Source organism: Choloepus didactylus, chromosome 1 (genome assembly GCF_015220235.1).
Source record: "Choloepus didactylus isolate mChoDid1 chromosome 1, mChoDid1.pri, whole genome shotgun sequence".
NCBI lineage: Eukaryota > Metazoa > Chordata > Mammalia > Pilosa > Megalonychidae > Choloepus > Choloepus didactylus.
In genome coordinates, this window is record NC_051307.1 from 26,793,284 (window position 1) to 26,817,702 (window position 24,419).

The window sequence follows — 24,419 nt, forward strand, 5'->3', positions numbered from 1 at the left end:
ACTTACTATATCTCAGAAATATACTTGATGCGTTAGAAATCAATATCTCTGATGGGCTAAGGATTTAAGGCTTTGGACCAAGGAGAAATTATAGCTTGGATGTCATTGACTCAAGTGCACTTCCATGTTAGTCACCATATAGTTAGGGCAGAGGCAATCCATGGCCAGTCATGCCAAAGGAAAACACCAGGGCTATTGTCTTTATATGGAGACTATAGACAGGGACCAGTTGCTATAATTTTGGGAGCTGCTGTTTTTGGCTTCAGTTGGGTCTGAGGGCCTGATGGAATCAGTTAATTAAACATTGCATTTCCAGTTTATTAATAAAATTTGCTTTTTAAGTGATATGGATTGTTCACTGTTGACCATTTAAATTTGGAAATAAATCCAGCAAAATTATTCTGATTTTTTCAAAAACATTAACATTTTCTTCTTCAATTAGACAAATTAGTAAAGAATTGGGGTAGCTGGTGGTGGATACCTGAAACTATCAAACTACAACCCAGAACCCATGAATCTCGAAGACAGTTGTATAAAAATGTAGCTTATGAGGGGTGACAATGAGATTGGGAAAGCCATAAGGACCACACTCCACTTTGTCTAGTTTATGGATGGATGAGTAGAAAAATAGGGGAAGGAAACAAACAGACAAAGGTACCCAGTGTTCTTTTTTACTTCAATTGCTCTTTTTCACTCTAATTATTATTCTTGTTATTTTTGTGTGTGTGCTAATGAAGGTGTCAGGGATTGATTTAGGTGATGAATGTACAACTATGTAATGGTACTGTGAACAATTGAAAGTACGATTTGTTTTGTATGACTGTGTGGTATGTGAATATATCTCAATAAAATGAAGATAAAAAACAAAACAAAAAAAAAAAAAAAACCACATTGAGGGAGAGTTTACAGTATATCTTACCAGTACTCCTCAAAACCGTTAAAGTCATGAGAATCATCTGAGAAATTGAGAAACTGTCACAGATCAGAGAGGAATAAGGAGACAAGACAACTAACTGCCGTGAAGTATTCTGGATGGGATCCTGAAACAGAAAAGTCATTAGAGGAAAGCTAGTGGAATCAGAATCAGTTAAGTGTAGAGTTTAGCTGACAGAGATATACTAATATTGGTTTTTCAGTGGTGACAAATGTGTCATAGTGCCTCATGTAAGATGTGAGCAATAGGAGAGAGTGAGTGAGGGGTATAGGAGAAGTCTCTCTATTCTCTTTGCAACATTTCTGTAAATCTAAAACTCTAAATTTAAATGTTTATTAAAATAAATTTGAAGAAATATTTATTTATTTGAGCCTAGGTATCCTGCTTACAGAACATATTACTCTATTTTTGCCTTCTTAGCCCTCTGATGTCAGCATTTCAGTCATCAAAATAAAACAGAACCAAACAGGGGAGCTATTTTGCATACCAACAGATAGATCAGGCCTCCTCAAGAAATGCAGAGAGCAGCAGCAGCCTCTGAGGCCCTGAAGAAAACCAGCCTGCACCAGTAGGAGATTAACCCCCACCTATCCAGGACTGGTGCTAACTAAAGACTTTTTGCTACAAACTTTTCTCCCTTCTCCTCCTCCCTCCACCTGGTTCCCATGAGCATGAACCTGCCTATATAATGCATTCTCCCTGCCGCAGCTGGTGCAGACACCAATTTGTGTGTTGCCTGCATGGTTCTTCGTCTCTGCAAATAAACTTTGGACTGAATGCAGTCTTGTCTCTGGTGGTCGGCTCCTCTCATTGTGGTGCTGAAACCCAGGAGCCCGGGGTCATGGGACCCCTGGCTTGGGCCAATGTGGTATCTGCCAAGGCAGTCTTGCAGCAGGGGTAGCAGTGGACAGTGGCAGCTTGTCCCAGGCTAACTCCTCTATCCTGACCACCAGGTCTTGGCTACCATCCCTGCCCATGCCAGGGTGTGGTTCCAGCCAGTACGGTCTTGCAAAGGGGAAGCAGTGAGCAGTGGCAGCTCATCCCAGGCTAACTCCCTTATCCTGAACATCAGGTCTGGGACACCATTCCCCCCTGGGCTCTCTCCAGCTAAAGCCTCCACCAATGACTGACTCCTGCCCGAAGATCAGAACTTCACCCTTCCCTGCCACTCCAAAATCCATGAGTACTCCCCGAAGTCTCATCTTGCTGTAAAAACCTCTCAGTCTCCCTCTTACCCATCAGCCGTTTCTTCTTAACTGAAAGCCCCAGTACCAGGCTCTGACGTGGCTCCAGCTAAACCCCTGCTCAGAGTAGGGGCACGACTCAGCTTCCAGACTGAACCCAGCATGCCGGCTTTTCTCTGAGAAAGCTCTCTTTTGTTTCAGTTCCTCATGAGGTTCAGGGATGCCTGACCCTCCAAGGGAACTCACTCCTGCCCCTTGGCTTATCATTTTGCAGCCAACATGGGCTCTGGGCAGTCAGTACCTTCTACTGCTACACCACTTGGGTGTCTGCTCAGACAATATAAGAAATTAGGCTTCCAAAAGGAAATTCAACCCAAACGGCTCATATTCTATTGTAACATGATTGGGCCATAATATAAGTTGGATAATGAGTCCCAATGGTCAGAAAATGGTACTTTTGATTCTAATATACTCTGGGATCTCAATAATTTTATTAATTGAACCCGAAATTGGGGTGAGGTTCCATATGTTCAGAACTTCTCTCTTCACTCCCATCCCTCTCTTTTTAAAATCCTGCTCCGCTTACCACATCCTTGTAGCTAGAGCTTCCCCTGCAGCCCCACCCCCTTCCTCTCAAACTTCATTGCCTGCTCCCTAACCTAACACCTCTGATTACTTCAACCCAGCAGATCAAGTTCTGCTGGTCAGAGCAACCCCTCCCCCAGTCCCAGACAACCACAACCTACTGCATTCGCAGTCAGTCCTTCCCCTAGCCCGAAAAAACCACCTCCCTCCCACCCTACAGAAGATCTTCCATCCTAGGGTCCCCCTTCTCCCACTCCTTCTGAAACCTGTTCTAGGGCCCGCCATCATCTTCACCACATCCCTGAAACCCACATCCCACAAACTCTCCTACCCCTCCGTGAAGTAGCAGGCACAGAGGGCATTGTTAAAGTACATGTCCCCTTCTCCTTAGGTGACATGTCCCAAGTAGATTAAAGATTAGGCCCATTCTCCACCAACCCCTCTCACTATATCAAGCAGTTTACCTACCTCCTCCAGTCCTATGACCTCACCTGGCAAGATCTTTTTATGATCCTTAACTACACCCTATTTCCCAAAGAGAGAGAGGGTCTGGCAGGTGGCCAGGCAACATGCAGACATTATACACACCACAGACAACACCAAGCCCCCAGGAGGACAAGCAGTCCCCCAAATAGACCCAGGATGGGACTACCAACCAAATCATCCTGACTTACAAAAACACAACCACTTCCAAACCTGCATCACATTCGGCCAAGAAAGGTATCACTCTAAACTATCAATTTTGATAAACTTAAAGAAATCTTCCAAGAGCCTACTGAAAACTCTGCCCAGTTCATGGCCCGACTCACAGAAGTCTTACTAGCTCAGACCCATCTCACCCCAGAAAGCCCTGAAGGCCACCTTAGGCTTAATTCATGCTTCATCTCCCAAGCCACATCTGACATCAGACACAAATGAAAAATTTTGAAGAGGGTCCCCTTACACCCCAAAAGACCTAATGGCAGCTGCTTTCAAAGTATTTAAAAATAGAGCAAAAGCGAAAAAGAGGAAAAGAAAGCTAATCTTCAAATGTTCACTAGCAGCTACCACCCTTTCAGGCAGTCAAGAAGCAAAAACGTTAGCCAAACAGGCCACCAGTGTCCCACCTGGTCCCTGTTTTAGATGTAATACAGCCAGCCACTGGGCTAAGCAATGCCCAAATCCTCAGCCACCTACCCAAACTTGTCCACTATGTGGTCTGAAGGGCCATTGGAAAATGGACTGTCCCCAAACCCCTCTAGGTTCACAGGCATCCAGCCAAGCAGCCACCACAGCTGAGCAGGCAGACACTGCAGCTGATCTCCTTGGCATTCTCAGTGAAGACTGATGGGGTCCGATGCTACCACTGACCTCCATTCACATCGAAAATCAGGAATCTCGGGTAACTCTGCGAGCCAAAGGTAAGCCTCTTACCTTTCTCTTAGACATGGGGGTCACTTACTCCACTCTAAATTCTTATTCAGGGCCCACTAAAAGCTTTGCCATTCAGGTCATGGGGGTTGAAGGAACCACCTTCACACCCAGATGCACCCCTTCCCTAACCTGCCAATATCAAAACCTAGTTTTCACACGCTCATTCCTGGTCATCCCACATTGTCCCACCCACCTTCTAGGTGGGGACATCCTCAGCACCCTCAATGCCACTATTACTTTACAATTGCCACACAGCAGGCTGCCTGACAGTATACCCCCTCTCTCCCTATTCACCCCCACAACTCAAACAGAAGCACCAAATCCACTCCTCCAAAATGTTAACCCCTTAGTATGGGACACGGATAACCCATCCATTGCCACCACCACTCAACTGTGTTGATTGAATTAAAAACAAAAAATATTTCCCATCCATCCCCCAATACCCCATCTCTCCAGTCCACTTCCATGGACTAAAACCCATTATTAATAAGCTGCCTTCAAAAAAGCTACTGCAGCCTACTAATTCCCCTTGCAATATGCCCATCTTGCCTGTGAAAAAAAAAAAAACAATGGCTCCTATCACCTAGTCTAAGACCTCCATGCCATAAACCAAGCAGTCACTCCTGTACACCCAGCGGTACCCAATGCCCACACCCTACTCACCGGTATAACCACACACACCTCCTATTCTGCAGTCCTAGACCTCAAAGATGCCTTCTTTACAATTCCCCTATATCCAGCATCCCAAAAACTCTTTGCCTTCACATGGACTGACCCATATACCAATCAATCCTCTTAACTAACCTAGACAGTCCTTCTCCAAGGGTTCTGGGACTCCCCCCACCTCTTCAGCCAAGCCCTAGTAAAGGACCTCTTAGAGTTTCAAGAAGCAAACTTAACCATGTATGTATGTAGATGACCTCCTCCTCTGTCGTCCCAGCAGAGTAGCCTGTCTCAAATCCACAGCATCTCTCCTCAACTTTCTTGCCTCCAAGGGATATCATATCTCACAGCACAAAGCCCAAATAGCACAGCCACAACTCGCTTACATAGGCTTAACACTCACCCCCTCCTCCCGGTCCATTACATTTAATCACAAATCTCTCATATCTAACATGCCTTGTCCAAGCACCAAACAAGAAATCCCGTCCTTCCTAGGCATAGCTGGGTTTTCCTGCGTATGGTTCCCTAACTTTGCCCTTCTAGCCTGACCTCTATATCAGGCCACAAAAGGAAACTTAACTGAACCTCTCGATCCCTCCACTCCTATCAACAACCCTTCCAAACTCTAAAAGAAGCACTAATCTCAGCACCTGCACTCTACCTTCCAAATTTCAGCTTTCTCTTCCATCTTTACTCTGCCAAATCCCACACCACCACCCTTGGTCTTCTCACCCAGCTTATGGACAATAAACCCCAACCTACGGCCTACCTCTCAAAACAGCTACCTCCCACTACTAAAGGGTGGCCTACCTGCCTCAAAGCATTAGCTGCAGCTGCCACACTCAGGCAAGAAGCTGACAAACTAATTCTGCAAGCCCCACTCACCATACATGCCTCACACCATTTAAGCGACCTCACTTCCCTAAAAATACTAAACCTCCTCTCACCATCCAAAGCCCAAGAATTCCATCTCACCCTCATTACCCAACCCCACCTCATCCTAGGAGCCCCCACAAAACTCAGTCCTGCCATACTCCTGCCGTTACCCAATCCCATCACTCACAACTGCACTGAATCCATTCAACTAACCCAACACCCCTACCCCAATATCTCCCTTCAAGCACTCCCACACCCTGCCCAAAATTGGTTCATAGATGGAAGTTCGTACTTATACCAAGGAAAACACATAGCAGGGTACACAATCATACAATCCCCCAACACAGTTATTGAAAAAGCCAATCTCCCCCACAATACCTCTTCCCAAAAAGCAGAACTTACTGCTCTTACCCATGCTTTCTCACTCATAGGGAACATTCCCACCAATATCTTCACTGATTCAAAATATGCCTACCACATCGTACATAATTATGCCACCATCTGGAATGAACAGGGATTTCTTAATGCAAATGGCATGCCTATTACCAATGGGCCCCTTATCAAAAAACTTCTTGAAGCAGCTTCCCTTCCCCAAAAAGTCTCTCTACTTCACTGCAGGGGACACCAGTCACTCCCTACCCCCAGTGCCAAAGGAAACAACTTAGCAGAACAACATGCAAAATTAGCTGCCCTATTCCCCCCCTCCACCCACACTAGCACCCCTATTTCCACACATCTCCCCTTCCTATTCTGCCAGTGAAATTCAGCAGTACTCAAAAAACCATTACCCCCTTTCACACGGATGGTACTCGGTCAATGGAAATATCATCCTCCCTCTCTCCCAAGAACAACACATCCTCACTCTCCTACACAACCTATTCCCATAAGACCCAAACCCCTTGCCACCTTCCTACAACCAATAATCCACTGCCCTTGACTCCTCTCCATCTTAAACCAAATCATTGCTGCCTACCAAATCTGCTCAACCGTCTCCCCACAAGGAGCCTTAGCCCTAATAAAAGGAAAATTACTTCAAGTCCGTGGTCATCTCCCTGGACAAAATTGGCAAATTGATTATACCCACATGCCCCCAGAAAAATAGAAAAAAAATCCTCCTCACACTAGTTGACACTTTCTCAGGTTGGATAGAAGCCTTCCCTGTTTCATCTGAAAAAGCCAAAGACACAATCTCCATACTCTTATCTGAAATAATCCCTTGATTTGGAATTCCCCAACCCATTCAATCAGACAATGGACCAGCCTTCATATCTCAATTAACTCAAGGTGTTTCTCAAGCCTTAGGAATTACCTTGAACCTCCGCATCCCCTATCATCCCCAATCCTCAGGAAAGGTAGAAAAAGCCAATCACCTACTAAAAACCCAACTCACCAAACTCACAGCAGAACTTCACTCTCCCTGGACTCAACTTCTACCCGTTGCACTTAACTGGCTAAGAGCAATCTCCAGACAGCTCTCCCTCCTCAACCCCTTTGAGCTGATGTATGGAAGACTTTTCTCTTAGGAAATCTACCACCAACCTCTTCACCTGAAGGAGACTACTTCCCAACCTTGTGCAAACTCAGAACTCTCCTCTGACAAAATGCAGACTCCCTACTCCCAAGCCCCACCTCCTCCACTGAAACAAAAGTACAGCCTAGAGATTTAATCCTACTAGAAACACAAACACCAAAACAACCCCTCCAACTGACATGGGAAGGACCCTACACAGTTGCCTTAACTACCCCCTCAGCAGTCAAACTAGCAGAAAAACCCAATAGATGGTACTACCTTAGCTAAGTAAAAATCTTCCATCCTCCTCAAAAAACTCATACCCTTGTTACCAATCCACACCCACAGGTCTGACATCCCTCAAGCTCTCCAAAACACCAGTACATATCCATAGACCTCCAACCCCAAATCCCCCTCCTGCTAGTAACTGAAATCATCTCTCTGCTTCCACAACTTCCAGAACCCCTGAAATATTTCATCCTCGAGTTCCTAAAGGATGAGTTCCTTCAAGGTTCTTTCCTGGAATTCCAGTGGGAACAAATCCATAACCTATTCAGCCCCCCCACCCCCACCCTCCAAATGCACCAGCCTAACAATTTCACACTTACTTTAATCCTCCTATCTCTCTCTCAAGTCCATGGCTCAACACTCCCTTATATTACCTCAAGCCTTTCCCTCACCTGGCAACTTCTACATCAAACTAACCCCACCTTATTAGCAGAATGCTGGCTCTGCCCACAAATATCTGCCCTCTCCTCTGCTGCTGTCCCCATCCCTCTTCAGCTCTGGGTAACCACCAGAGGTCTCCTATACATTAAACAGTTCATGGACCCGGATTCTTTGATAGCCCCCGAAGTCCACTCACAACACTAGCAAAAATGCTCTTTTCTGAATTTTCCACTCAACTAACACAACCAAGCATTGCCCCCAGCTCCCCTCCAGTCTGGCGTCCTATCTCCCACAACCTTCTCCTTACATCCCAAGCCCCACTATGCATCTCCCGGCCATCATTTCCCAGCTCCACCCAAGTAGGCTCACTACCCCCCAATTTTTGCAATGCCACCCTTACTTTAGAACCCCCCACTAGTCATTTTTCAGACTACTTACGCAGAACCTACCATATCTACCACACTGGGGTCCCTACACTAGATGCCACTCAAATCAAGTGATCCTGGGGCTCCCTATTTTGTCAAGGATGGGGAAGCATCATCATCAAAATCCTAAATGTCAAAAGGAATGGTGATGTCATGGTTGAGTCCCAATGTCCAGCCCTCAATACACCCTTACATAACCAGTCCCAACCCATTTACCTTGATACTATAAAATTCCACCTAGCCATCGAATCCCAAAGCCACCAACAATTATTCCAGCCCCTAACTGCTACTTCCTCCTCTTTCTCCCTAACAGTCTGGGAAAGGGAGGATGCCTGTCCTAGTTTGCTAATGCTGCAGAATGCAAAACACCAGAAATGGATTGGCTTTTATAAAAAGGGGGTTTATTTGGCCACACAATTACAGTCTTAAGGCCATAAAGTGTCCAAAGTAACACAGCAGTAATCGGGTACCTTCACTGGAGGATGGCAAATGGCGTCCGGAAAACCTCTGTTAGCTGGGAAGGCACGTGGCTGGCATCTGCTCCAAAGTTCTGGTTTCAAAATGGCTTTCTCCCAGGACATTCCTCTCTAGCAAGCTTGCTCCTCTTCAAAACGGCACTCACAGCTGCACTCCGTTTCCTCTTTGAGTCAGCTCATTTATATAGCTCTACCAATCAAGGCCCACCCCGAATGGGTGGGGCCACGCCTCCATGGGAACATCTCAAAATTATCACCGACAGCTGCGTGGGGCACACTCCAAGCAAATCCAACCAGCACCCAACCGTCTGCCCCACACAAGACCGCAAAGATAATGGCATTTGGGGGACACAATACATTCAAACCAGCACATTCCACCCCCTGGACCCCAAAATGACATTATCTTTCCAAATACAAAACACATTCATTTCATCACAATATCACAGAAACTTACATCATCTCAGTAACAATAGTCAAGTACAAAATCCCATCAAAATCAATTTAGGCATGGTCAGTCCTAAGGCATAATTTTTTTTTAGCTGTGGATCTGTGAACTTAGAACAAGTTATGTGCTCCCAATATACAAAGGAGACATTCATAGGATAAGCATTTCCATTGCCATAAGGAGAAATAGTAAGGAAAAGAGGGTTAACAGGACCAAAACAGTTCCTAAAACCTGCAGGACAAACTCCATTAGATTTCAAAGTCTGAGAGTCATTTACAGAACAATGTTGCATTCTTGGGGCTTGAGAGAGCGGGAGCCTAACCCTTCCCAAGGGCCTTTTTGGCAGCTGTTTCCTCTCCAAATGCTTGGGTGAGTGCTCCAACATATCCACACATTGGGGAGACCACCTTCTCGGCCCCACCCTCCTCAAACATCGGGGCAGCTCCCGGATTCCCTGGGTATGTGCTCCACCCTCTTTGGGACCTGAGGTGGCAAAACTCTTCCAGAGCATCGAGGCGGAAAGCCCGCCCTCGACCTCCAGGGCAAACTCACCCTTTCCATGCGTGTGGGCTGCTCTGCTCTCCCAGCCCGAGACCTCTTGACACCAGACCTCAACCTCCATGGCTCTGTCTTTGAAGAAATTTTTCCTTCAGTTTGTTCCTTGTCTGTCTCCTCCAGTCCAGACCGGCAATGGCTCCATCTATAAAGATCTCGCAAATATTCTGTTGGCTTTGCATGAAGCATGCAGGGGTCAAAGCCATCAGACAATAGGAGTTTCCACAAATCCTTTCTGCTTAACTCCTTATCCAATCTTGGCTTGTCCTCACGTTGGGCTGTAGCTTCTGGGATTCTACCCCCTGGAAGCCCATAATTTTCCAAGCCATCAACTTCTGGTTTCTTTGAACCCAAGAGTTCAGTTCTAAGTTTATCTCTCTCTGCTCGCATTTTACTATAAGCTGCAAGGAGAAGCCAGGATACATCCTCCACATGTATTCTGGAGATCTCCTCAGCTAAGTATTCCAGGTTGTCGCTTTCAAATTCTTCCTTCCATCTGACACCAGGACTCAATTTTGCCAAATTCTGTGCCACTTTAAAACAAGGATCACCTTTCTTCCAGTTTACAACATATTCATCATTTCTGTTCAAGGCCTCATCAGAAGTATCTTTCGAGTCCATATTTCCACAAACAGTCTCTTTAAACCAGTTTTGGCCTTTTCTATCTAGCTCCTCACAATTCTTCCAGAAACTCCCCATTATCCATTTAAAAAGCCATTCCAACATGTTTGGTATTTGCAAACTCAGCAGCAAAAGCACCCCACTTCTCTGGTACCAAAATCTGTCCTAGTTTGCTAATGCTGCGGAATGCAAAACACCAGAGATGGATTGGCTTTTATAAAAAGGGGGTTTATTTGGCTATACAGTTACAGTCTTAAGGCCATAAAGTGTCCAAGGTAACACATCAGTAATCAGGTACCTTCACTGGAGGATGGCAAATGGTGTCCGGAAAACCTCTGTTAACTGGGAAGGCATGTGGCTGGCGTCTGCTCCAAAGTTCTGGTTTCAAAATAGCTTTCTCCCAGGACTTTCCTCTCTAGCAAGCTTGCTCCTCTTCAAAACGGCACTCACAGCTGCACTCCCTTTCCTCTTTGAGTCAGCTCATTTATATAGCTCCACCGATCAAGGCCCACCCCGAATGGGTGGGGCCACGCCTCCATGGGAACAGCTCATCAAAATTATCACAGACAGCTGGGTGGGGCACACTCCAAGCAAATCCAACCAGCACCCAAGCATCTGCCCCACACAAGACCACAAAGACAATGGCATTTGGGGGACACAATACATTCAAACCGGCACAATGCCTCAAATAGAGATGCCTCCCCACTCATGCACCTCACGACTTACCATCTAACTGCATGCATTGACCCACAAGCTGGTGTCTTCTTTCTCTGTGGCTCCTCAGCTTATCTCTGCCTCCCCACCAATTGGACAGGAATTTGCAGTCTCACCCTCCTATCTCCCCCCATTCTTCTAGCCCCAAAAGAAACAACCTTCCAAGTACCAGTAACACAACCCAAATCCTTTGGGCCATGCTGGGCCGCCACACTACTCACCCTCCTACTAGTCGGTCTGGAAATAGCCACAAGCAATGGCACGGGTGTTGCTGGCATCACTCTTGCTGCTCCTCTCTCAGCCCAATTAGCAAAAAGCCTAGAAGAAATCGCAGGACGGCTAGAAAACCTGCAAGACCAAATAGAATCCCTGGCAGTGGTAGTCCTGCAAAACAGATGAGCACTCTCGATTTACTTAGTGCAGAAAAAGGAGGCACCTTTGTTTTCTTATAAGAAACTTGCTGTTTCTATGCTAACAAATCAGGCTAAGTACAAGAAGGAGCTAACCTGCTCAGGGAGCATGCAAACCAAATATGGGACCACTCCCCCACCCTCATCCTACCCTGGAAACAATGGATACTTCCTTTAGTAACCCCAATTCTCCTGCTTCTCACTGTGCTATTCGCCTTTGCATCTTAAGGCTACTTACTAACCTCATCAAAAAATCTCAAAAAACATCTCCACCTCCATAGCTACCCCCAAGCCCCACCCACTCCACTGAAACAAAAGTACAGCCCAGAGATTTAATCCTTCTCTTGCTTCCCAAAAATCCCCCATCCTGATCCTGATTTCTCACCACCTCTGACAACTACTCCAGCAACTATCACCATCCTCAGCAGGAAATTGCTACAGAAGCATAATGCTGCCCCTTAACCCTCCTCACCCAAAAGACTGGGATGATAGGTCCGGCCTCCTCAAGAAATGCAGAGAGCAGCAGCCTCTGAGGCCTTGAAGAAAACCAGCCTGCGTCAATAAGAGATTAACCCCCACCTATCCAGGACTGGTATTAGCTAAAGACTTTTTGCTACAAACTTTTCTCCCTTCTCCTCCTCCCTCCACCCAGTTCCAGTGCATGCAAACCTGCCTATATAATGCATTCTCCCTGGCACAGCCGGTGCAGATGCCATTTTGTGTGCTGCTCGGGTGGTTCTTTGTCTCTGCAAATAAACTTTGTCCTGAATGCAGTCTTGTCTCTGGTGGTCACAAAGGCAGAGTAGATTGAGAATGGGGGCAGTGATTTTTATTTTATTTTATTTTTTTTAACATCAGTCTGCTTGGATTTAGGTCTGGCTTTGGTTTAACATTAATTTTTGTCCTTCAGTCTCAATAACAAGATGATGAAGAGATCAAGATCTCCCCGCATTGACTGATGGGGAGAGGAACTTCTCTGGGGCCTCTTTGGCATGCTTCTGGAAGGTCATCAAAGCTTCAGAGCCCCCTGTTGGATTGGCCAAGAACTCTCTTGCAATTGCTATACAGATCAACTTCTCCCTCTGCATAATTCTGCTTCAACCCCTCCCTTACTCTGTTGTTCCCAAGGGCACTACCAATAAACCATGCGCACATAAATGCTTATTCTCAAAATATTTCATCCAAGAATTTAGCCTACAACACTGAACTAGAAGAAATTTGATTGATTGCTCAGTGAGGCAGCCCCAGATCTAATGTGTGGTATTCTAAGAAACACGGTAAATTTGATTCTGATACTTGTAAACATTCTTCTACAAGGAAAGAAAGTCAAGGAGGCATAACACAGAACTAGAGAGTCCTAGAAATGAGTGTAGACCCCATTGGTATGATTCTAGGTGATCGGTACATCCATTAAGACTATAGGCAGAGGCTGGTCAGTGAAAAGAACATGTTTGGTGTTCCAATGATAAGCAGAGTGTCAAGAGCCAGCCAAGGAGGTTGAATTTGGGGACAGACTCCAAGATCAGTGGAGAAGAGGAGTTCTAAGCAAGATAAAAAGGGAGTGGTTAAGGTGTATAGACAAGTAGTACAATGGGGATTTGGATTTACTAGGCTTGTAGTTTAAACATCTAGTTAAAAACAAAGTATATAAAACCTATGAAGAAGAGTGGAGACCCATTCCAAATTTGGGTGTCCAAAAAGCTTACTAATAGAGAGCAGGGGTATATATGGGTGGAACAACTGACTAGTGGATCAGTGCTAAGGTTTGTGCTCCATGATAACCCAAAGTAACTAGGAATCAAATGATTCAAAAAGGACTTTAGCTACAAACTTTATATTGCAGAAATAAGAAAAGATTCAAAATTGTAAATAAAATCAAGGTTCTTGGTAGTTTCTAAAATTAGAAGTGAAGTGAAAGAAAAGAAATACAGATTCAAGATGGTTGGGGGAGGGGTGCGCAAGTTCACTATCTTCTACTTCAGAGGGGTTATTAATAAATAAGCACTCATCATTCTGACCTACTGGCATGACCATTTTTGTGAACCATGCCATTAGTTTCATTTATTTCTATAGACAAGAATATTCTTTATTAAATCATTTTATCCAGAGTATTGATGAGTTACTTAGAGGATAAAAACAAAAGAGAAATCACATTCTTTCTCTCCAATTTTTCTGTCAACTTAATTCATTCAGGAAAAATATACTGGTTAAGTATGAACTGTGTACAGTAAATTTTGGTAAAAACTATAGCATGTATTAATGTGATTAAAGAGATTCTTGGTTGTAAATTGGCAGTAAAAAAAATAACCTATAAAGATCCAAAACATAAACCATTATCATTCAAAATTTCTTTTAGTAATATTTTACTAAAGTGTGCCAGTTAATGAATTATCTTACCTGCATCGTTATGTGGCTGCATGTGTATGTATATGTATGTCTGTGTAAGAGAACTTAACTGACCACATAGAAAATTTCTGGTGACTGAGCACAATGTCCATATCTATAGCAAGGGATTAATACACATATAAAGTCATAGGTTTTAAGCAATGAGACAGGGATAATTTTAAATAGGAAGATATAATGACTATTAGATTACTTTAAACAAAAGAAGCTTAATTGGGTGACAATAAAATTCCATCCAAAAGTGCAATGAGGCAAAAGACAAATCTTAAAAGAATAAATTGCTCCAGTATTGGCTATCTACTGCATGCAACAAAATACCCCAAAACTTAATGGCCAAATAATAATCATTTATTACTACTCAAAAGACCACGGATATGCTGAACTTTTCATCTAGACCAATCTTGTCTGATATTAGCTTGGCTTGCTCACATGTCTGTGGTGAGTCAGTGGACAGGGGCTGGGGAGCTGTTTAGTCAAAGACAGCTTAATTAAAACATCTTACAGTTGGTTGGTGGTTGGCCATGTTGAAAAGTTTGACTGGGCCACATGTCTCTCTTCACCCAGCAGATGAAAGGATTTTACTCATGGCAGAGGAAACTTTCAAGAGAGAGAGAAGTTCATAAAGCCATTGGAAGTCTAGGCTGGGAATTGGCACACCATCCTCTCTACCATAGCTACTCTCTCTCTCAAGGCTAGTTAGAAGGTCTGCTCAGATTCAAGGTGTGGGAACATATAGATTCTATCTCCTAATGGGTGGAGTGTCAAAGTGTACAGACACAGGAAAGGATGAAGGATTGTGGCTATTTTTGTAAGCTACCACAGCTATTAACTAAGGTCATGATTGTATTGACTCAATATTTAAACAACTTATGCTCTTGGAAGGTCTTCTTTATTTAAGTCCTCAACTTTAAGAAATGCTTCTGAAAATTCCATGTATGCATTAGATATAAAAGTAATACCTACCAAAATCAATTCTAAGAGTTCACCTTGTTTTATACGTTGATATTCAGCCATTCCCAGAAAGTCTGCATGTGGGGATATTACTGTAAAACTTGAGAAAAGACAATAAACTCTTTCAATAGAAATAAAACTAGATAGTCTCTCTGTTGCTAGAAATGTTATAAAGTGCTCTAAGTAGATTATTTCTATTGTTATTAATGTTGCTTCTACAGTTGTTTTGTTCATACCCTCATCTGGGCCTTTTGGGAATGAAGCTTTTTTGCTTCTCTCCTTCTTTGAGAATTATTTGGATCTTATTTTGAATTCCAGGTTTTCTATGAGATTACATGCTTCTGGGATTTGCCTCTATGCTTTGATAAATACATATAACAATAAACTACTTTAGCAATTAGAATTTGAAACTTTTGGGAAAACAATCTTTTTGAATGGATTTTTGTATGAATCTTTTAAGTTCAACTCAATCATAGGTGAAGATAACCAAAACAGATGAAGAGCTTTTTCATATTTTAGCCTTATTCAGATATTATGATGTGTGCTACATATACCCAGTCATTTACAATATATTATTATACACACCATGTTTCCTGAGACAGAGGTGAGAATGGTATAATTTCTATTTTCTTAATATATAACCTTTTAAGTTTCCTAGGCTGCTAAAGCAAATATCATTAAATGGTTCAGTTTAAATAATGGGAATTTATTCACTGATCGTTTTGAGGCCAGGAAAATGTCCAAATCAAGGCTGCCTTCTCTCCAAAGGGTGTAGCATTCTGGGGCTGGCTGCCGGTGAGCCTTGGTTATTCTGTCACATGGCAAGATTCATGGCAGCATATCCTGGTCTCTCCCTTCTCTTCTGGTTCCATTCAGCTTCCTGCTTCCTGTGGCTTTCTCTCTCTCTGTCTGAATTTCATTCTCTTATAAAGGACTCCAGTAATAGGATTAGGACTCATCCAGATTGAGGTGGGCCATACCTTAACTGAAGTAACCACTTACTCACAATGGGTTCACACCCACAGGAATGGATTAAATTTGAGAACATAATATTCTAGGGTACGTATAGCTTCAAACCACCACAATAGATATAAATAGTTTTTGACAGTTCTGAAGATAAAGATATCTTCAAGAGGATATAGATAGCTGAATTTTGGATTCTGAATAAAAGACCAGAGCTCTAGCATTCTTCTACTCCCATGTTTATTCTGTAGCTAATTAAGGAATTGCAGTTGCCTGGCTTAGTAGGAATCTATATTGATCAAAGAAAAATATACATTCAAGAATATTCTTGTTCATCAAAGAAAGGAAGACTTTATTTCAAAAGAAAAATCATTTTTTTTCTGTATTAAGATATATTGACAAGATTCACAGAATGGAAAAAAAAATTAAATAGCATAGATTCAACTATTTATCTCCATGACTGTATGTTGCTTCCTTCTACACAAAGCTAAGCTTATCCTTTAATTAATGGATAAATACACAGAACTGAAAGAATTTCTTAAAAGACATCTATTATTGTTAGGAGATCGGTCAAATAAAACAAAATACTCTCTAAATGGTATACTGACAATTAAATTCCTGGCTTTTTCCTATAGTTAGTCTGGAGTTAAATGCTTCCCACACAAGGACACATGCCCCTTACACTAAATATAGATTTCTTTATAATTTCATGAAATAGAATCTTTTTTTTTTTTTCCCAAGAAGATCACAGTCTTGTGGTGACAGACCAAATTGCCATAATTTATTTTTACATCTAAGGGCTATGCTGGAGATGTATATGTACAAGCCACCACTTAAGCGCCACAAGAATGCACTGAACTCTGCTTGTAGAGTTCAGGGAGACTTCGAAAAGGAGGCAACACCTGGACAGATGAAGCTTATTTCCATCACTTTAGATAGGGCACAGAAGAAACTTAACTCATATGACTTTTACCACACTGATCTCTGACTTGTATTGTTGATTATTCTGACTGCTTCTTCCCCTGGACTGTGTGAATGTCTGTGATGCCCAGCACTGTTCAGATACCTGACATACATTAGATATCTGAATCAATGTTTGCTGATAAAAGGCAGCATATCCTAAAAAAAGTGATCCCATTAGTGACAGATGAAGAAGTCACACAGCACACTGACTTTCTAAGTTTTTGTTTGTTTGTTTGTTTTAGTTTAAAAAAAAAGATTCTTCCTGAGTTTCAGAAGGATCATGTGACTCATCTAAAGTCTTGGTAATGGATGGTCAGGAGACAGAAGGTACTCTTGGTATTCCAAATAGGAAGGAGTTTAATACAGAGAATTAGAGGCTTAGACAAACATTGGATGACCTAAGGGAGTAAAAGTCAGGGAAGCCACTATTAGAGGTTACACAACCAAAACATGCTGAGTTCTCAGAGCGGTCACTTCCATTCTCAGCTACCAAAGTAGGTGAGTTGCAGAAAGCTTTCCCAGAAATCAGTGGAAACCTGAGTTCTGACATCTGCCTACGTATTTGTTCACAGTTGTCACCAGAGAAATATGACTTTTCTGCCTTGAATCTAATATAAATGCTTCCAATTGGCAGAATATAGCCCAGAACCATACAGGGAGAGAGATCCTCAAAAAGGTAGTTCCAGGCTTCTCCCCTGCGATGCAGAGACATTAGGAGGGGGCAGTGATGATGTGAATCAACAACCAAAATAGAATCTTTAAGAACATAATATTCAAGCATGAAGTAGTTATAAAAGAAGCATGCAGCATTTCTGAATTCCAAAGAAGAGGTCAGCATATTCTTCAAAAGATTAGCATATTAGTTGAAATTTGAGGGCTTTCATTCAAACTCAAGCTGTTCTGGCATCCAAACTTATGCTATTGCTACTACACCAAGTTGCAAGAAGAGTTAGAAATATTCATTTTACTTTCCAACCTTCCTTCTCTAATCTCAGAAATATGGTTCAAATGATTACCACTTTCCCCTAGACACAGATAGTGGAAGTTTCTAATTATATAGATGCAAAACTTGGCTCAATGTGCTGGACACTTGGGATGTTTCCTTCTTTTAACTGTGACATTTCTCAAATTGAAAGATCCCTGATTGAGAACTGACAAACTTTTGGGCACACCTACAATAACTCACCATGGTATCTTGAATAAAAATATTTGTATATCAGTGGGTTTGACCATTCTTACCAGATGAAAAATTTGCATCCTGGATTTCTTCTTATACTACTTTCCTTCATTTGAACTGTGGCATTCTTTTATAGATTATTTATTTCTATTCCCCAAACTTTAATGACTTTGGTTGAAAGTTTTCATAGATACGTGGTTCACTGCCTTTCCCCTCAATTCACTGATTAGACTCATCTGATTTTGTGGCTTCCATCATTATTATTTTGGGCCCCAGGACCTAGATTGCCTGATACTATGATGAATGATTCTGATAAACTGTCCAGTTGATGGTAGATCAAAGATATCTGTATCACAGTTTTTGAATCAAATAGGATATAAAAGATATTGCTGTAGTACAAATAACCCCAAAATCTCACTAGCTTACAAAACAAAGATTATTCCTTTCACATGCAATATGTCTACTTAGTGTCCTCTGTTTATAGTCCTTCCACAGGGACCATTGCAAATGGAGGCTTAACATTGGTATTTTGATATATGCTTCCAATGGTATACTACATGCTGGCTCTTCAACTTCTGAACAGAGGCGTTACACTGTTTGTTCATATTTCACCAGTCAGAGCAAATCACGTGGTCAAACATGAGGCTAGGAAGGGACATTTTTTCCTCAGGGTTGGGAAGTCAATATTTTAAAAGAAAAATGCAATCTATATAGTGGGTAGCAGTCACTTCCGGTTTCAGATGTTTTATTTACTGTCTTTTACCCATAAAAAATACATTCCCCCATTTCCCTCCTCCCTGTCCCCCCAAGAGAGCTGCCTACCATTCAATCACAGTATTAGGCTCAAAGGACAGAAAGTTGTGATAGCTTTCCTAAGAGGTTTAGATGTGTCTTCTTCTGTTCTGAAATATCCACAGATTAAATCACCACGTTATCTGTCCCCACTTGCATCCCCTGCCAAGCCCCCACCAGGCCCCAGCACACCCAGTATACACTGATAGAAGAGGGAGCATAACCATAATAAACACTCCCATAAGAATGAGGGAAAGTGGCACTGTGTATACAGTTCTGAAATCCTGCTAGGCAGACATTTAGTGTTCCCGTTCTTCAAAACACAACTAGAAATATTAATAGTACAAAGTAAATTATAACATGAGTAAACATTTTAATAGTGCAAAGATTAACAGTATAAAGGAGATGTTACAAAATAAATCTAAGGAAAATATTTCTTTCTTGACTTGTATTTAAATTAATGGATAAATGAGATAAGTACACTATAAAAAGTAAGTAAAATAAGTAAGCTATAAAAGTCCAGAAGATGTTAAATCACTTCCTGGAACTTTCGCTACCCTTCTTTTCAGAGAAGTTGCTTTAGCAAGGTGTCATGGGTTGAATTGTGTCCCCAACCCCCTCTAAAACACATGTTCAAGCCCTAACCCCTGGTCCAGTGAATGCAACACTATTTGGAAATAGGGTCTTTGAAAATGTGAGTAGTTAAGATGAGGCAAAACTGAATAAAGACTGACCCTAATCCAATATAACTGGTGTATTTAGACACAGAGATAGACAGACAGAGAAGGGGGTCATGTGATGACTGTAACAGAGAAGGAAGTTCTGCAACTGCAAGGTAAACCCCGTTAAGCTATGAAAAGGCAAGGAAGGATTATTCTCTACAGGTTTCAGTATGAGCATGACTCTGATACCACTTTGATTTTGGACTTCCAGCTTCCAGAACTGTGAGACAATAAATTCATATTTTTTTAAGCTACCCAGTTTGCAGTACTTTTTATAGCAGACTTAGGAAATGAAGCCACGAGGCCAGTTTTTAACAAGCTTGTTACTCATCACTTCACTTTCCAACCCTAGATCTTGCATAAATGACAACTTTATTTTCTCCCTTCCTCTGTGGATCGCTAGGGACTTCCTTCCCTCTGTCAGGGATCTCTGGGCTGAGAGGGAGAGTGAAGCTGTTTTAGCCTTTGCTTTCTTGCATTCCAGCCACTTACAATTCTTGTAAGTCAAGAATGTGTTGTTTACTCACATTCTTATTGAAGATATTTACATTCTTCTCAACCCTTTCGGTGCACATTTCCACTAACCAAATGGAAAAAAAAAGAACACATTTTTCTTTTATTGTGCTGGTCCATTTTTATAAACTGGTCCTCTCCTTTTTTTTTTTTTTTCTGATTTTCTTTTCTTAATGTCTCAATTCTCTTTTACTGACAGATGCTTCTGGGTGATTTATTTGCTGGAGATGATATTCTCTGGGTGTGAAGAAATGTGGTTAGAAAGGCATGTCTCTGTTCCATTAGGCATCTTTGAATTGAAAAAAATCATCCTTGATCTCCGAGGAACTAAGAGACACTGACTGTTTAAAGTAGAGCCAAAGGAAAACAAAAGAATTATGATAGCAGCACATACTCTCTTAGAAAATGCGGACGTCTGTGTTTTGAAAGTTGTGGAATTCCGTTTCCCTTTCCCCATCTAGTTACACTTTGGTTTTCATAAAAATAAATCTTAAACTATAAAGGATGCAGATGAGGCTGACAGTGGATCGTGTTCTATAGCCAGCAAAGTCACAGGAATTTGTTTTGGGCAACATAATGGAAAATCTTTAAAAGACTATTCACGTACAAGTTCTCCTGCATCTGCCTCCCGGGCCCCATGTTGTTCTGCTCAGTACATCTAAATCACTATGCAATTCCTCCAGCACAATTACTTTTGGAAACGTGTAACCCACTGTGTATATCTGAAATCTGGATTTGAAAAGCTTGTCCATCTCTCTTTTTATTTTCATCTATTCTACAAATTCAAGTAGAATTTCCCAGGATAAACTAGACATAAGAGAGAGGAGCAAGCAGCAGAGGTCATTCATAATGTTTCTTATTTCCTTTGATGATTCATTTAGGAACATGGATCTGTAACAGTTAAGCTGGGTTGCCCAAGGATTTACAAGTTTGGTCTGTGTTTTAGTTTGCCTGGCTATGAAAAATATCATACAATTTGTTGGCTTAACAACAGGAATTCATTGTCTCATAGTTTTGGAGTCCAGCAGTCCAATCAAAGAATCAACAAGGCTATGCCTTCTCCACAAATCTGTAGCATATTGGTGCTGGCTTGATGCAATTTGGGGGTTTCCTGGGCTTGCACCACTGCCTTCTGTCACATGCAGATCTCTCTCCATGTGTCTATATTTCTGGTTTCTGCTGACTTCTGATTTCTACCTGTGTCCTTCTCTGACTGATTCTGAGTGCTTTCTGCTTAAAAAGGGCTCCAGTAATACTGATTAAGGCCCACCTTGATTCAGTTGGGCCACACCTAAACTAAAGACATCTTCAAGTGGTCCTGTTTACAGTGGATTCACATCCACAGGGATATGAATTCAGATTAAGAACATGACTTTTGTGGGAGTACATAATTCAGTCTGCCATGGGCTTAAAGACTTATCTAAAAGTAGCAGCCTCTATCTGTTCTGTATCATCTCATTTACTTATACCTCCAACCCTACGTATCTTTGCTCTCTTCCTATCTCATTCTTATTAGAAATGAGAAGACATCAAAGATAGCAAAAGCAATTTCTTCTAATGAGGTATTGAAGTCACATGTCACAGTGTTGAGTCAATGGATATGGATTCATTTCCAGAACTGAGCAATAGGGGATGGTCAATACCTTGTGAGAAGTTCATTCAACCTGACTCAGTGATTCCATTGAGACTTGACTACATTTTGCCTATGAATATTCTCCCTTTGGCTTCTGTAAAGTACTTTAAAAAACCCTATTGCATGAAAATGGAGGGTTATAAGGCTAATTCTATTAAATAGAAAGTGTAAAGATTTTTTATTCCTCTTTAGGCAGATTATTAATGCTGTAATGACACTAAAGGGTATTAAATGCATATTTACAAAGCTCTAAAGAGTTTTATTAAGATAAGCAACATTTTATTGTCAATTCAATTGTTATTTTAATGAAAATCTGACAAAATAAATCTCAGTGGAAGTCACCATAGATGTTGTGTCATGCATTCTGGGGAATAAGCAACTAAATCCAGCAGGGTGGTAAGAGAGAAAAACCTGTAAGGGGAAGCAGAAGGTTGGAAGAGATGAAGATTAGGTCTATAAAGCTAGATTTCTGAATGTTTATTTCCTTTTAAATTCCTCTAGTTGCAAATAAGTGTCATACAAACCAAATCCCTGACTTCTGATACTAAATGACATCTCTTTTCTAAGTAAGTGGATGGCATTTCTTATCATTTGTAAATGAAGAAACAAGAAACATGCCTGTTTTGGGGAGGGTTGCCATTTTCCACACCAGGTAGAGAACCAGTAGACCCAACCTGATTTCTAATGTTTCCTCCATCTTTAAAATACCATAATACAGCTAAGTTTATTTATTTCATTCATTTTTTTTTTTTTCCCCAAAGAGAGAGAGTTTATTGGTAAGCATGAAGCAGGAGATCAGACAATCTGTCAAACTAAAAATCTGTCTCCATGAACTGCAGTAACTCTCATAGTTTTATATTATCAATACACAGGCAGTTTATGAACTCTTTACTGCAAAGGAGAGGCTAAACTTGCTTATAATTGTGCCTAAGAGTCTCCCCTGCATACCTCTTTGTTGCTCAGATGTGGCCCTCTCTCTCTAGCAAACCCAACTTGGCAGGTGAACTCACTGCCCACCCCGCATGTGGGATCTGACTCCCAGGAGTGTAAATCTCCCTGTCAACAAAGGATATGACCCCCAAGGATGAATCTGGACCTGACATCAAGGGATTGAGAACATCTTTCCAATCAAAAGGGGGGATGAGAAATGACACAAAATAAAGTTTCAGAGGCTGAGAAATTTCAAATGGAGTTGAGAGGTCAGTCTGGTAGGAATTCTTACGCACTATATAGATAACCCTTTTTAGGTTTTAATGTATTGGAATAGCTAGAAGTAACTACCTGAAATTGTCAAACTGCAACTCAGTAGCCTTGACTCTTGAAGATGATTGTATAACAACGTAGCTTATAAGAGGTGACAGTGTGATTGTGAAAGACTTGAGGATCACACTCCCTTTAACCAGTGTATGGATGGATGAGTAGAAAAATGGGGACAGAAACTAAACAAAAAATAGGGTGGGGGGGATGATTGGGTGTTTTTTTTTCCTTTTATTTTTTATCCTTGTTTTTACTTTTTCTGGTATAAGGAAAATGTTAAAAAAATAAATAGGGGTAATGAATGCACAACTTTATGATAGTACAGTGAACAGTTGCTTGTACACCATAGATGACTGTATGATATGTGAATATATCTCAATAAAACTGAATAAAAAAACACTATAGGACTGTACAACACAGTGACATCGAATGTAAACTGTGGAGTATAATTAATAGTATAATTATAATGATATTGTTTCTTCATTTGTATCAAAGATTACCATGCTAATGTGGTTGTGTTCATAACAGGGAAACTGAGCATGTGATGAGGCATGCATAGGAACAGAACTCTGTGTTTTATGCAAGATTTTTATGTAAATCTACATCTCTAATAAAAATTCTATAAACTAAAAAAAAAAAAAAAACCAAGAAGAAAACACCAGCAGGTTTTGGTTTTAGGAAAATGAACACAATGGCTCGAGATGACAAGGCTAGAGATGATATAATTATTGAGCATGCCCAGACTGATTATATACTAAATTACAGAATGTATGTAAGGAATGATGAACTTAACGTGAGGGTGATGATGATTGTATAACTAAGTGATGATAATGTAAGAAACTGTTTATCCTGAGACAGAATATATATTAAGTGAAGTTAGGAACCCACTACTTAATAAATCAAGCCCTTGACTTGAGGTTTGCTCTTATGAAATTCAGGTTGTAAATAGGAGGCTGAAGCAACTTCCTAGTACTAGGTCTTGAAGATCTTTCCCTACATTATATTCTAAGGGTTTTATGGTTCTGTCTCTTAATATTGAGGTCTTTGGTCCACTTTGAGTTAATTTTTCTATAGGTTGTGAGGTAGGGGTCATTTCCATCCAACTTAACACACTCACTAATTATTTCTAATAATATAATTTATGATAACTTAAAATCTTTCTATATTTTTTGAGAATAATGACATTTTTATTATGTCTTTTTTCAGTCCTTCTATCATTTTTATTTTCCAACACTGTTTCAAAGTGATCATAATAGGCATCCCTGATTCACATCTGTTCTTAAAAGCTAAAGCTCATTTTTACTATTATTGATTATTGAATTAATCATGAATTATCATTAAGTAGGATTATAAAAATTAACTTTTAATAAATCAAAGAAGTTTTCCTAGATTTCTAGTTTGCTAAGTGTTCATCAATAGGTGTCAATTTTATAAGTGATTTTTTTCTGCATCCATTGAGATGAATATAAGATTTCTTCTTTATTTTAGTGTAGTGAATGAAACATTGATTCTCAAGTGTTAAATATATTCTTTTTTCCTGAAATAAAAATAACTGGTTAGAATCC

The 24,419-nt window shown here is 41.2% G+C and overlaps 1 pseudogene; it reads left to right on the plus strand.

The window, feature by feature from the left end:
- Nucleotides 1-4,039: 4,039 nt before the first annotated feature.
- Nucleotides 4,040-24,419, plus strand: part of LOC119505707 — a 99,600-nt pseudogene continuing 79,220 nt past the window's right edge.